This window comes from Micropterus dolomieu, linkage group LG01 (genome assembly GCF_021292245.1).
Source record: "Micropterus dolomieu isolate WLL.071019.BEF.003 ecotype Adirondacks linkage group LG01, ASM2129224v1, whole genome shotgun sequence".
Lineage (NCBI taxonomy): Eukaryota > Metazoa > Chordata > Actinopteri > Centrarchiformes > Centrarchidae > Micropterus > Micropterus dolomieu.
This window is the reverse complement of record NC_060150.1, coordinates 44,275,352-44,288,222: the sequence shown is the minus strand read 5'-3', so window position 1 is coordinate 44,288,222 and position 12,871 is coordinate 44,275,352.

Below are 12,871 nucleotides of genomic sequence, written 5' to 3'. Positions count from 1 at the left end.
AGCTGATATGCATTATCGCTGGGCTTTTCGCTGAAAGCCAGTCACTTTGCATGTGTCCTCTGCCTGGCTCAGCACGAGGAGGGGGGGGAAAAGACTCCCGGGTCAACAGTGCGTGTGCTGATGGAGGCAGGTGAAAGTGAGATGGACTGTCAGGCTTCTTAATAACGCCCGTAGAGAAATAGTCTTTCAGACCACCACTTTCTCTAAGCTGCAACTCTCATGACAGAAGCTCTGTTTCCTATCCAAATTAGCTAGATGATTTTTCTCTCTCCCTCTCTCTAGTATTTCCATTTTTATTAGCCCCCCCCCCAACTCCCAGTGCACTCGACTTTATGAATTTACTTAATTGACGCTGGTGAGGAGCATGTGGGACTTTGAGCTATTGATTTGCTGTAGGCTTCAGCGTAGTTGGAAATACCAGTCAGTCTCTGGGGTAGACTCATGAAGCTTTCTACCTCGAGTCCCCCAGCACTGGGAAGCCGGCCTTTACAATAGATTTCTTCATAATGCCACTATGGAAAGCTAATGCTTTCACTGTATGGAGGGCTCTGCTGTCCCTAAGGAGCGCTCACCCCTTGACCACATTTGTCATCCCCTGGAAGCCACATTGTACAGCTCCCTGTCCTGATAACACTCTTGACAAGGGACAACGACCAGGAGTAAATCAGCTAAAGCTTTATTTTGCTACGTCAAAAAATGTCACAGCGGGTTAAGAATGCCATGGTGCCACATGTAGCCCCAGTGGCTACGACATCACGTCTGCCTCTTTACATTTGTGCTGTGTGAGGGTGAAGTTGAAAGAAAGACGGAAGGAGACTTAAAGAGAATTTCTGATTTCTTACAACTTTGATCTTATTCACAGTACTATCAACATTTCGGTCTCTTTCAGTTTTGCCTCCAAATAAAGTACTTTGTTAACAAAAGCCACTGGAAATCATCGCCAAACACAAGTTGTAATAAACCTCAATGTTCCTTTAAAGAAACAGAAGCTGGAGCAAGACTGCGTACCCATGACCCATGAGAGAGTAACAAAGAAACAATGAGTGTGTTCTTGCTCAGAGTCATCTTTCTTGAACGCCAGTGGTTGTAGGTGATTTTTGAAAAAGCGCCACAGGTCTCGTCCTTCCCTGTTCACTTTCTCAGGGAGCACCATTGTCATAATGAAGGTGTGTAATAGAACATGACACCATAATTATATTCTCCCAGTTAAGAGGCATTGTTTACAACGGTTGCCTTTCTTTTCTCCCTCCTTACACACACTCACTCTCTCTTTGTCTCGCTCTCTCGCCTGCCCTGTCTTTGCTTCATATCATGTGCCATTTAATTGCATTTTAAAAAATGCTTGATGAAAAAATGAAAAAAGTAAATTGCTTTAAATTGCCTGTCACAGATTGTGTGGAGTAGCCATGGAGCAATAAGACTTGTGCATTGTGTTTGGTGCTGGGTAAGCAAGATTAATGTGTCTGCTGCCAATTTTCGAATGCCCTGTGATTCTACGCTCAAAGAATTGCCTGGGACAACATTTTGAATCAGGACAATTAGCTATTAAATGTATCTATTGGTTTTATCGAACACAGGACCGTGAGGATAGAGACGGGCACGCAGAGAGTCACACAAATGCATTTGTCAATATATATTGGATCTGGTCAGCTAATGGTCTTTCCAGTGCACATGTGCTGTTATACACAATGGGCCTAGATGGCATTTTAGCCTAATCAAGACTTGGGAGTGACCTCTTAGAGTAGGCCTACTCCTCTTCTCCTCTTCTTCTGTTTTTTCCCCCCTTAACGAGGGATATGAGCGACATGGCAAAGCACCCTATCGCACCCGTTGAGCCGAAGACTTCCACAGCAACCCAGAAAGAGCCCCGGGGGTGCAATTAAAAGTGAGAGAGGAGAATGTCAGCCAGGGCGACGAGCAAGGGAGAAGAGAGGGGGGTGAAGGAGGGAGGGGCGAGAGGGTAGAAGAGGAAGGTTGGGCACTGGTACCACAGGTAACGTGGTCCTGTTACAATACTTAGAGGAGGCTCTTATTGGCTGCTAATGCAGACAGGTGTCAGTTTGTTAAAAGGACTCAGAGATAATCCATGTTATGCTGTTCGTTGAAAAATTTACAGCTGAATCCCAAGTGTGAATTGGGAAACTGTACTCTCGACCCAAATCTGGGGCTCTCCATTTGTCTTTTTCCCCATGTGGGTTAGTGGTTCACAACCGAGTTTCCACTGGCAAATTATCAAAAACTGGGTAGTTGGGTGAACTTTTGCTCTCCAAATGTATAAAAACAAGCCTTGTGTTTCCCTTGTCCTTGCAGCAAAATGGATAAAGATGCGACGAAACAGAAAAAAAATCCCTCAGAACCCTGTCAATATCTATTGATCTATTGTTTAGCCGAGAAACACTGTCTAGACACACTGCAGCATTTTCTTGAAAATAACTTCACCCCACTCCAATGTGACATACAGATCCACACGCCTCACAGATTAAGGCAAGGAAATTGATCACTAAAAGGAGATTTCAGACAGATGGGAGATATTACCACAAAGAAAAATACAAAATGTCTACGGATTGAGGAGGGCAAAATCATCATCATAAAATGCTGGCGAATAAACAGCTGAAAATCCCCAGTCAAATTGGAATGCAAAGCTGAAGTGAAATTCCTGACTGAATGTCAGCACTGTAGTGCAAAACACCAGAGTCCTCTAGTCGAAATTAGGATTCAACTTACAACACTGGAATAGCACCAAGATTTAGTTAATGGTTCTCTAAGTCCCCTTTCTGCTTCTAAGTAGCACATTAAGTTTCACTCCAATATGTGTTACCAACATTTCAACTTACTCTTAACAATATACTTTAAAGGATGTTATTGGATGTTTGTTTGCAAACTACTATCATATGTGAGAAAATATTGAGAAAGAAAACTCAGGCAACACAACAGCAACACAAAAGATAACCTCAAATTGTGGGTGGTGATGGCGCTATGGATAAGATGCATACCTTTGGTGTGATAGACATGTATAGCAATTGTAAGTTGCTTTGGATAAAAAGCGTCAGCTAAATGTAAATTGTGATGTCTTTAATACATTTTCTGATCATTTAAGACAGGGATGTGAGACTGTACCTTTGACTGAATGACAATAATCCAAACAAATTAGCTCATACTATCCCTGTCAGAGGCAGGGGTGTGCCCACAGCATTCATCCCAGTGCTCCGCTCCAGAGCTCACTGCAAACACATTACCTTGCCTCGCTGCCCAAATGCATACCAAATAACCCATATAAATCATACAATCTGGGCCAACTCAATGAGAGCCCCCTATTTTCCCTGTTTTCTAGTTATTTCCACCGTGCCATCATTCAGCAGAGCTCGCATCACTCAGTCCGAAGCTCTCACAAGCATCGTCAGAGTGGCCCAGTTTAGAACCCACAGAGGGCTCCTGAAGTAACCCTTCCTCTAGTGCACTTGATTTTATGTCTCCACAGTGTGGACTAAATTGTGGGTTGCCAGCTCTCCACACACTGCTCTGTCTTTCAGCTCACTCCCTTTTCTTCCTCCCTGTTGTCACTTTGACAAAAACAAAGATGGGCTTCTATGAACTTGCACCAGGTGTTTATGGCTGTGTTTACCGTCGAGTGACACGGCAGTTGAAGAGGACCCTCTCAGCACATTATTTTAAAGGGTCCCTACTCTCTAAAGTCACTCCAGATTCTCTTGGTATATTAGGGCATTTTGTTCCAACTCTAGTGCCAAATAATGACTTTCAACCCTGAAATATGGTTTTGAACTGTGTCATCATAAACAACAGGCTCTCACTTTTCAGCAAGCAGTTTCTGATTCCACTTCTCAGAATTAATTGACTAAATGGGAGCTTAAAGTCATTATCTCCCCTCACCAGTTCTCCAATCCTGCGCTAGGGGCTAATAAATGGAGGTTTGATTTCACTAAATGTCCTCTCGCGAAGATTAATAACGCCTAGTACCCTGGTGGTAAAACAGATGTGGTCATCCTTGCTCAACAGCAGAGCAAATGAGCAAGAGACATGCGCGCATATAAAGAGCATAGAAATAATAGCTTAATGGCATTCATCCGGTGACACGTTAGCAGATGAGACATCCTTGGTTGTTTGCTTTCCTGTGTGTTCACCAGAGCGCATGTTTTGTCACCAGCGGCCGTGTGTTCTAACACAGCTCTCTTCTGAGGGACTGACAATGGCAAAGGGGGGGGGGATGGGAGGATGGAAGAGGCTCAATGGAGGGGTCTGCTGGCTTCCTGCTTTCCTCACTGTGGCCTTTGTGGTAATACACTGGTGGATATGGGAGCCTCCGACTCTATGCAAATCAGCATTTGCTTCCCAAGTTTCTGTGAGTGCCATGTGCAGTCAAGTGCAAGTCCATTTTTCTGTACATTTAGCAACGCACAGTCTGGATCAAAAGGCCAAAGTTGCATCTATGTAGGAATGATACTTACGTTAAGTCCGGTAATTAAAAGCTGTTATTTCTATCAATAATGTTGTTTACCTTGTAATAATATTGCCATACCAGGATATAAGATCACGCTGCAGTTGTTGCTTTTAAATTAATAGTGCGTCTCTGGAAGCAGGTGCATTGATTGAACTACATAAAGGTCAAACTTGGTGCGGTGAATTGAAAATCAGTGGAGGAGTTGTGTTCCCACGTTTGTCTCAGCCTCCCCGTCGTGACAATTACATGAGAGGGAACGACGTGGAAGCACATTTCCATTCAGGCGTGTATTGACTGTAACAGCGGGTTAGCCACAAGACAGCTACAAACACAATTGTCACACAACACTAAATAATACATGGAGCTAAAGCAAAGACATCACACACACCTAAAATATGGCCCTAATAAAAGGCGGCACGGAGAAAATGTGTTTCCCCCTCGACTAAGAGTAATGGCCTTTCCTAGAAGCCCCCCATAAAATAACACAGCGACAGTTAGGAGCACCTGTTTTTACATTATTAATAGTGGAGGCTTCAAACACACTCAAAAGCTGGAGATGGGCACTGATACTTTGGCTTTTGACTGTTCTTAAATTGGACAAAATTCTCTCAACTGCACCCAACTGAAACCACTGAGGCATTCAAGTGTTAAAAAAGCCATTTGTCACAGGCAGAACTTCTGCCAGGGCATCAGCCACGCCTTGGGATAAAAAACTAATGAAAATAATATGAATTGTTTGAATACCATTTAAATGAAATGGGGATATATTTGCTGGCTTTTGTTGCAGTGCATTTTGAATAGATCCTGCTCTATTGCTGCTTAAATAAGGGTCTTTCTACACTGTTCTCAAGCCAGTCACATCAAAAGGGATTCAGGCGTCCTCTGAGATGAACAACAGCCGGCCATGATCTCCTCTGACCTTAACTGTGACTCATGTTTATTTACCTCAGCTAGTTATCCCTGAGGGATAGCGGCCTCATCACTGAAATGAGCGCTGTGATGGGTTGTTTTTTTTATTGTCACTCCTGGGAACGGGCAATTCTAATGAATAAAGAAGCCTGATTGATCCAAGTTAGCATTTGATTCCAGAGCAATGTCGAGACACACAATTCAGTATGCTGGCATGCCAGTGGAGCACCCCTTGAACTTTGCTGTACACACATCTTTAATCAAACTCACCTTTTCTCGTGGCTGGTGTGACTTCCAGCTTATTTGTAATTACCAAGCTCCTTGGGGGGGTTGGCTGAACAACAGGCCCGGCTATAGGTCACGGAGAGACACTGTAACTGGCCATATGGGCTCCAGGCCCAGGGGCAGAGAGTGGGTGGACGTCGGCATTGGCACAGGGAAGTTACCAGAATGGTCAGAGCAGGAGATTGAATTATTTGGAGACAGGAGACAGCCTTATCGAGCAGCGGCCACATTGCACTGACGTTTTCACCCCAGTTTCTATTTCCCATTTCACACCTGGACTATTGCCAGATAGGATATGTTCAGCCACCTCGTTTTACCCCCAGATTCACAATCACCAGCCACCAGTCAAAAGAGGGTATAGTGCGTTATCTATTACCACCTTACCACCCGCGGCACCCTCCCCTCTGTCCCCCAAACCCTCTCCTGTCTCCCCCCTCCCTCCACTGTTGTCACTAGCGCGGCAACAGCATGGTGTTATTACAGATAAACAATCAATACTGCATTAACGTGTCCACGGAGGCTACCTGGAGTTAAACAGGCAGACGAGGAAAATAATTCAAACCAATGTCATGGGTGGACGTCAAGCAACCAATCTTGCTCATGAACTGGCCAACCAATAAATTATATTTATTTATATATATTATATATTTATTTATATATTGAAAAAATCAGGCCACTTTTTTCATTATCCTCAGCCATCATTTCTTTGTGTTTGAGGTCACCAGATACATTTCTTTTCCTTCCTCTCCTCACTGGTCACAGAATGAAACCCCACTGCATTAAAGAAGTAATACCCTACTTTATAGCAAAGGTGACCATGGATATTGGAGAGCAGGGACCCATACGATCGATTTGGAGCGAGGAATGGAAATTTTAACATGATTCCCAGCCAGGCATTTTAACTCAGGAGTATTGGACCCTCTCTTTTGATGACTGCTTCCAATCCAACTTACTGCTCCATTTCAAAATTCTGATGACGTCTTTATTTAAGGAAAGGGCAGTGAGTGAGGCAAGCCCTGGTGCCCTGCTGATGGCTGTGTGGTCCTATTCCTCTTTGCAAAGCTTGTATGCAGCAAATTTGCATCTACATTCCCAATGCTCCCATTGAAAAAAAGGCTTTTTGTTTAGAACCTCTGTGAAAAAATGAAAACAAAGGCGTTCTTATGAGGAGGCCCAACAAATAGTCCCTGCCTCTCCCTCTCCCAGACTGGAATTAAATACTCCTCATTCCATCCTCATTCATTAGCCCCCACGCCCACAAACCCTAACACCACATGGGGGCATGAAACACCTCATGCACGCACACACACACACACACACAAACACAAAATAAAGGAGTTGGACTTGGCTGAATGATTGTGGAGACTGTTTACTAATACTGCTGCTCACTCTGCTTTATTATAGAGTGCCAGGCTTTCCATTACTGCAAAGGGAGAGAGAAAGAGGGGAGGGGGGAAGCAGAGGAGGAGGGAGCGGACAGAACAGAAAGGAGAGAGAAGGAGAGAGTCTGCCAATGTCAAATTAAAAGAAGAAAAAAAAAAGAATGGCTCAGTTGATTTACACCTTCATTACTCTCCCCTAACTCTGCTTATTGCAAATCATGATGCTGCTTTATGAGCTGAATCCTCTATTACGACAAGGCCGGGAAGATAGCGCTTTAGTCCATAAAGCAGCCGTACAGTAACCGCCACCCGGCAGCACCCGATTCAGTCATCCTACCACCCTGCTGCCAGAGGGGAAAGGGAGGCAAGACAGAAACCGAGCCGCTGCCGATACTTGTTCCAGTGCACAAACCCTGAACTCACTCGTTTGCCTGCTCGCTGTCCCTTTCCTGGCCTTGTGCCCGTGGACAACACACCCAGATTTCTCTGAGCCAGATGTCAAGGAAGTATGACTTAGTGAGCGCACAGCGTTGTGGCAACGTTGGGGAGGAACTCACAGCGAGTGTTTAATGTTAAGTGAGCGGTGCCATATTTAAGTCAACAAACATGTAAGGCACTGGAGGTGTGTGTTTACCATCTCCCAACCACCAAGTGAGGAGGTGCTACTGATGTGTTTACTTGAAGAGCTTTTGTGGAATATGTGTATTTATACAGAGAACGAATGTATTTTTTTAACATTTATTTATTGAACAAAGGGGAGGTTGCACTCTTTCTTGCACTGATTAAATTTGCGCCCTGGTGTATGTGTGGCAAGCAAGAAGAAACGGTCGAGAAAGCCGGGTGCAGGACCTAATAAATCAGCAGATAGGTTGAGGCGTGCAGGTGAGCCGGGTGTCAGTGTGCCGATGTAAACAGGGCGCGGGTGCATGAGACACACTGGATGGAGGTTTGTTATGTGTATGTAACACGTTGCTCTGGCCTGGCCTGTCTGACTCCCATCTGGAACAGGGTTGACAGAAAAGTTGACAGATGCTTCACCAACGTCCATTATTTATGAGACTGAGGAGATCCACACTGCATTTCACAAGGGTCTGCTTCTGTTACTGTAGGTCGAGTTCTGACAATGTATTCTGTGTGTGTCCACGCATACACACACACACACACACACACACACACAAACACACACTTTTTTCCCTTGTGTTTTGTGGTGGAGGCTGATGATGAGTGGGTCTGCGCATTTTCTTAAATGCACAAGTGTATTCTTACATATCTTTGTTTGTACATTCACTCCAGTGTACACCAGACCCAAGTAACCACTCATCCTACCTCTCTGAGTCTAACCCTTGACCTCTGGAGTGTCACTAAATCCCTGCTAGAGAGGCAGTCCTTCAGCTCCTGCATAGAGGACCATACACCAGCAGACTCAAACTCTCTTAAAACCCACTTAGAGACTTACAGCTGGGAGACCCGACCATCGGATTGAATTAAGGCTATGATTAATTTAATCTAGTGGTGAGTAACTTGAGTGACTGATGTCTCATAGGACCAAAGGTCTAGGCACAATGCTTTAGAATAAAGCTATATTAATTTATTCTATGACATCACAGGCAGTTTCAATGTGCCTCAGGCATGGATGGTTGCCTCTAATATTATTGCTTGGAGTGCTGCTTTAAGCCAAATACCACCGGTAGCACTGCTGCTGCTGCTACTATGCACGCCAATGTTAATAAGAGGCATAGTATAATTAATACAAATGGAATGTTTAATGCAATTTTTCCATTTCAAAGAAATTCCCCCGGCATCTTTCCCAACAAAGAATTCAACTCTATTGCATTGTCCTCTGGCAAACAATAACCCAAGTTTGGCATTACCTTCATTAGATGAAACTCAATTATTGCATAGCACTTGCAGCTCCTCTAGCACAGGGGTGTACTCTGAGGCTGCCTACTCCGGCAACTTGAAGGTCCTCTGGCAGGTCCTGCCCCATTTGTCTTTGATAGACAGCGGCGTCAAACAGTAATTGGAAGCCTGTGAGACCTGTACACATTCGTTTGTCAGTTATTCATGTCAAAGCACAGTGTGTAGCTGTTGGGGTTCTCAAAGAATGACCTTTTCTCAAGGGGGCCTGGTTCCCCTACTGTCTGAGCGGCGCCCTGGGTATTATTCAGCCCAGTACAGTAGTGTGCTGTTATTACTGCATGTCCCATGTTGCTGCAGAAAGCTTGTATTGTGTCCTTCCCTGAGGAATATACAGTCCCAGAATGGTACGCACGCTTTGATTCGGCAGGTAGTTTGTGCGGAGGTCTTTCTATTTCTCTCGTTCACAATGTACCATCCTAATGTTTTGAGAAGTAGATGAACAATGGCAGAAACCTCTCTTTTTCACTCTGGAGATTGAAAGTAAATAGGACCTTTGCTGATGTGTTTGCCTGTTCATTTACAGCACCTCAGAATACAGCTTGCACATTGTACCTCTGTGGAAAAAAAGAAAAGAAAAAACTCACAAAGGTATTCTGCAGGACAATAGCGCAGTGGAGAAAACGGGTGCACAATGGAGTCCAGATATCATTCACAACATAGACAGGAGACCATTATCCACAGAAGGAGGGGCCCATCTGAAGGTGACAGGTTTGGGAGACAGAGGAATTGTGCGCACGGCGCTGCCACCGAGACAACAGTCTCCCTGAAGCCTAACCTATAAGGATAGGTTTTTGCAGCACCAATGCCCGCTGGGTTGAGGTGTTACACGTCATCTGCAATAACCTGGATCATTACTCCTGGAGGCTGTTAGAGGGGAAAATCACATCACTCTCCTTTCACAGCTGCCAAGAAAAATTGACACACTAAAAGTCACACAAAGACGCACCTCAATATGCACATGCACGCACAAAAGCCCACAAACAGCCTCACCCTCACGTCCCTCACACTTGCAAACAAACACACACATGTAATTACACACCTGCAATCTATCACATACTGTCAGTAGTATCTGGGTGGGGGGGTTAACATACCAAGTGGCATCCCAGCAGTGTCCCACCAGCCAGAATTGCCTGGAGCTGACAGCTCTCACTGCAGCTGCTGTGCAGGAGTAAGGTAAGCATCATTACAGTCTTCTCTTGCCATACCTCTCTCTACTTGGAACAAGCATAACGCTCTTTCAAGGTCTCCCTTCTTTTATACACCACCCGACCCTTTCTCTTCACTGCCTTCTCTGTCTTCATTGTACTCCAGTCAGGCACTAATGCTCCTTGTCCCGTGGCTGGACTCTCTGATCTTCTATTACCCTCTCGTCATCCGACAGTCAATATTACACCCAACCCCCCAACCAATCCTCCCTTCTTCTTCCCTTTGCTTTTACAAAAGTCTCAAAAGTCAGACAGCCATTGTTGCCCCCCTCCACTCCTTTATGCACTTGCTCGTCTTCCATACACTTATTAACTGGCTGTCATGTTCAGCAGCCTTCCCCCAGACAGTGTTTAGCGTTCCCCAGTCCACTTACTGCAGCCAGAGTTAAGCCTCTGGGCTTTGCACAGACAGGAATCCAACTAGAGGGGAAAGGCAGAACCTGTGGACATGATCTGTCTGTTGCACTCACTCACACTCTTCCTCCTTCACCAGCTACCTCAAGGCAGGGCTGAAACACACACACACACCTCATACAAGACCTTTTTTTTTCCTTTACTGTAGGACAACTTACAGCAGAATAGCAGATTAGGAATGCTTTTATGATATACTTATTTCTAACTTAGCAAACTTCCATTTATTCACTGTTGGAGGAAGACATTTGGACTGTGTCCCCATTTTGAAAGTCACAATAAAGTGAACAATTTAAAAATGCTTGTTTTCCTATGATAGTACATATTTTTCATATAAATGTAGATAAATTCCTTAAGTTTTACTATTTGCTGTACATTTACACCTCAAAGATTTGACAGCCCCCCCCCCAAGGCCAAAACCATGTAAAAACCTACAAAAACACTTACAAAAAGGCCTAACTTTTGATTTATGAAGTTCATTCTTCTTTTTCTTTTTTTTTTTCTTTTTTTACGTAAAATGTAAATCAGTAGGTACATTTTTACCTCTGCCAAGGAAGTTTTATTGTCACCCCTGTAAATTAATCTGTATCTGAAAAACTCATGAACACATTTCCGTGAAATTTGGTGGAGAGATCAGCCTCCAGGCAAGCAACAGTTGATTAGATTTTGATAGTGATCTGGATCTGTGGTTTCCACTATTAGATGATTATTGTTTCTCCTCCCCCCCATTGGATATAGAGATTTAATTCCAAATCCAATCCAAACCCTAACAGTACACTTGCTGGGTCAAGAAATCGATTTCACCTCAAAATCAAAGAATGAGGGAATGTTCTGCGTCCTTCAAGGTGGTTTCCGTCTAGTTCTTCCGCATATTATAAATGACACCCCAACAGAACATAGACTCCCAGGCACAACTCGGCATTGTGTGGTAGCTACAATACTGGATTTGTCATCTGCCCCTTCCTTCTCCACCCTCCCCTTCCCAGGGCAAATGGTGTAAGAAATGAGACGTGGCTGGTGGATATACTTTCATGCCCCTGCTTTACCAGTGTCATTTCGGCAACTCTGAAATTGTGCCATGGTCTACAGGGTTTGTTGTAAATCACTATCTCCCACTGTCAGACTGCAGTCGGCTGTACACTGTGGATGCCTGGCTTTCTGCTGCCTCCTGGGTGACTAATATATCTTGTTAAATTGTGCTGAGAAGCGTGCGGAGAACTGTACACCTTCCCTCTTTGTACTGTGTTTGTTTGCATTTGTGCCTGTGTGTGTGTGTGTGTGTTTGTGTGCGCCTACTTCAGAATGTGTTCTAGTCTGTGTCGGTGCATCTGTCTACGTGTCTACATTTCGTGACTGAATAGGTAGGTGGGGATGTTACTTTAGCAAATATGTTCACTAAACTCCACAAGTCTGTCAGGCTTTGTTGGTAATTCAGTTAGATTGCTATTCGGCCAGCTTCCGCTCACCACCACCACAGTATCGGAGTTGTGAAGCTATCTCTTAGCCACTTCATAATTAGAAATGCTGTGGAGCCAAGCCACAGTTTGAGGGGGAAGAGGGAGAAAAAAAGCTGTTGGCAGACTGCATTATTCAACATTGGCAGCAATTTACTCTGTCTCCCACCCCAAAGACATGAATCTAAGTGATTTCATAGTCACATCCGTTCTAGTGTGCCATACTGTTTAAAGCCGGACTCTTCTCTTATCACCAGCTCTTAAGCCTTGCACTGTATGCTATCAGCATCATCCAGCACTGTACATACACACCACATACACACACACACACACCATATCTCTGTCCAACTTTGAAAATAAATATATGTGTATATTTCTGTGTAATTGGTGTTCTCCTGCACAAAGCAGAGGGAGATAATTAACCATTGTTAAGTGAGGTGTAAATTGTCTGATCCACATGTATTTATCTTCTCAGCACACAGAGAGCAAAACAGGCCGTTTTGGGGATTTAGGCAGACTCTACAGTGACGTTCTACTCTCCTGGCCACCGTCCAGCTCTCAAATCCCTTTTTCCTGAAACCTGTCGAGAAACAGCCTTGCCGTGGCTTAACTGTATTCCTTCTAATTCTAAAGTCTTTTTTAGTCATAGCAAATTCAATCTGGGACTATGGCTGACCTTCAGAGAGAAGGTGACGCCGCCCCCTGCCAGTTGTATGTTTAACAAGAAACAGACGTCAGATTTTCTTCCTTTATGTTGGTGGGTGAGAAATGACTTCCCTTATTTTGGTTTCTGTGCAATTACGGTTGTGACTGCTCTGTAAATAGGTGTCTCTGAAGGGAATCTGTCTC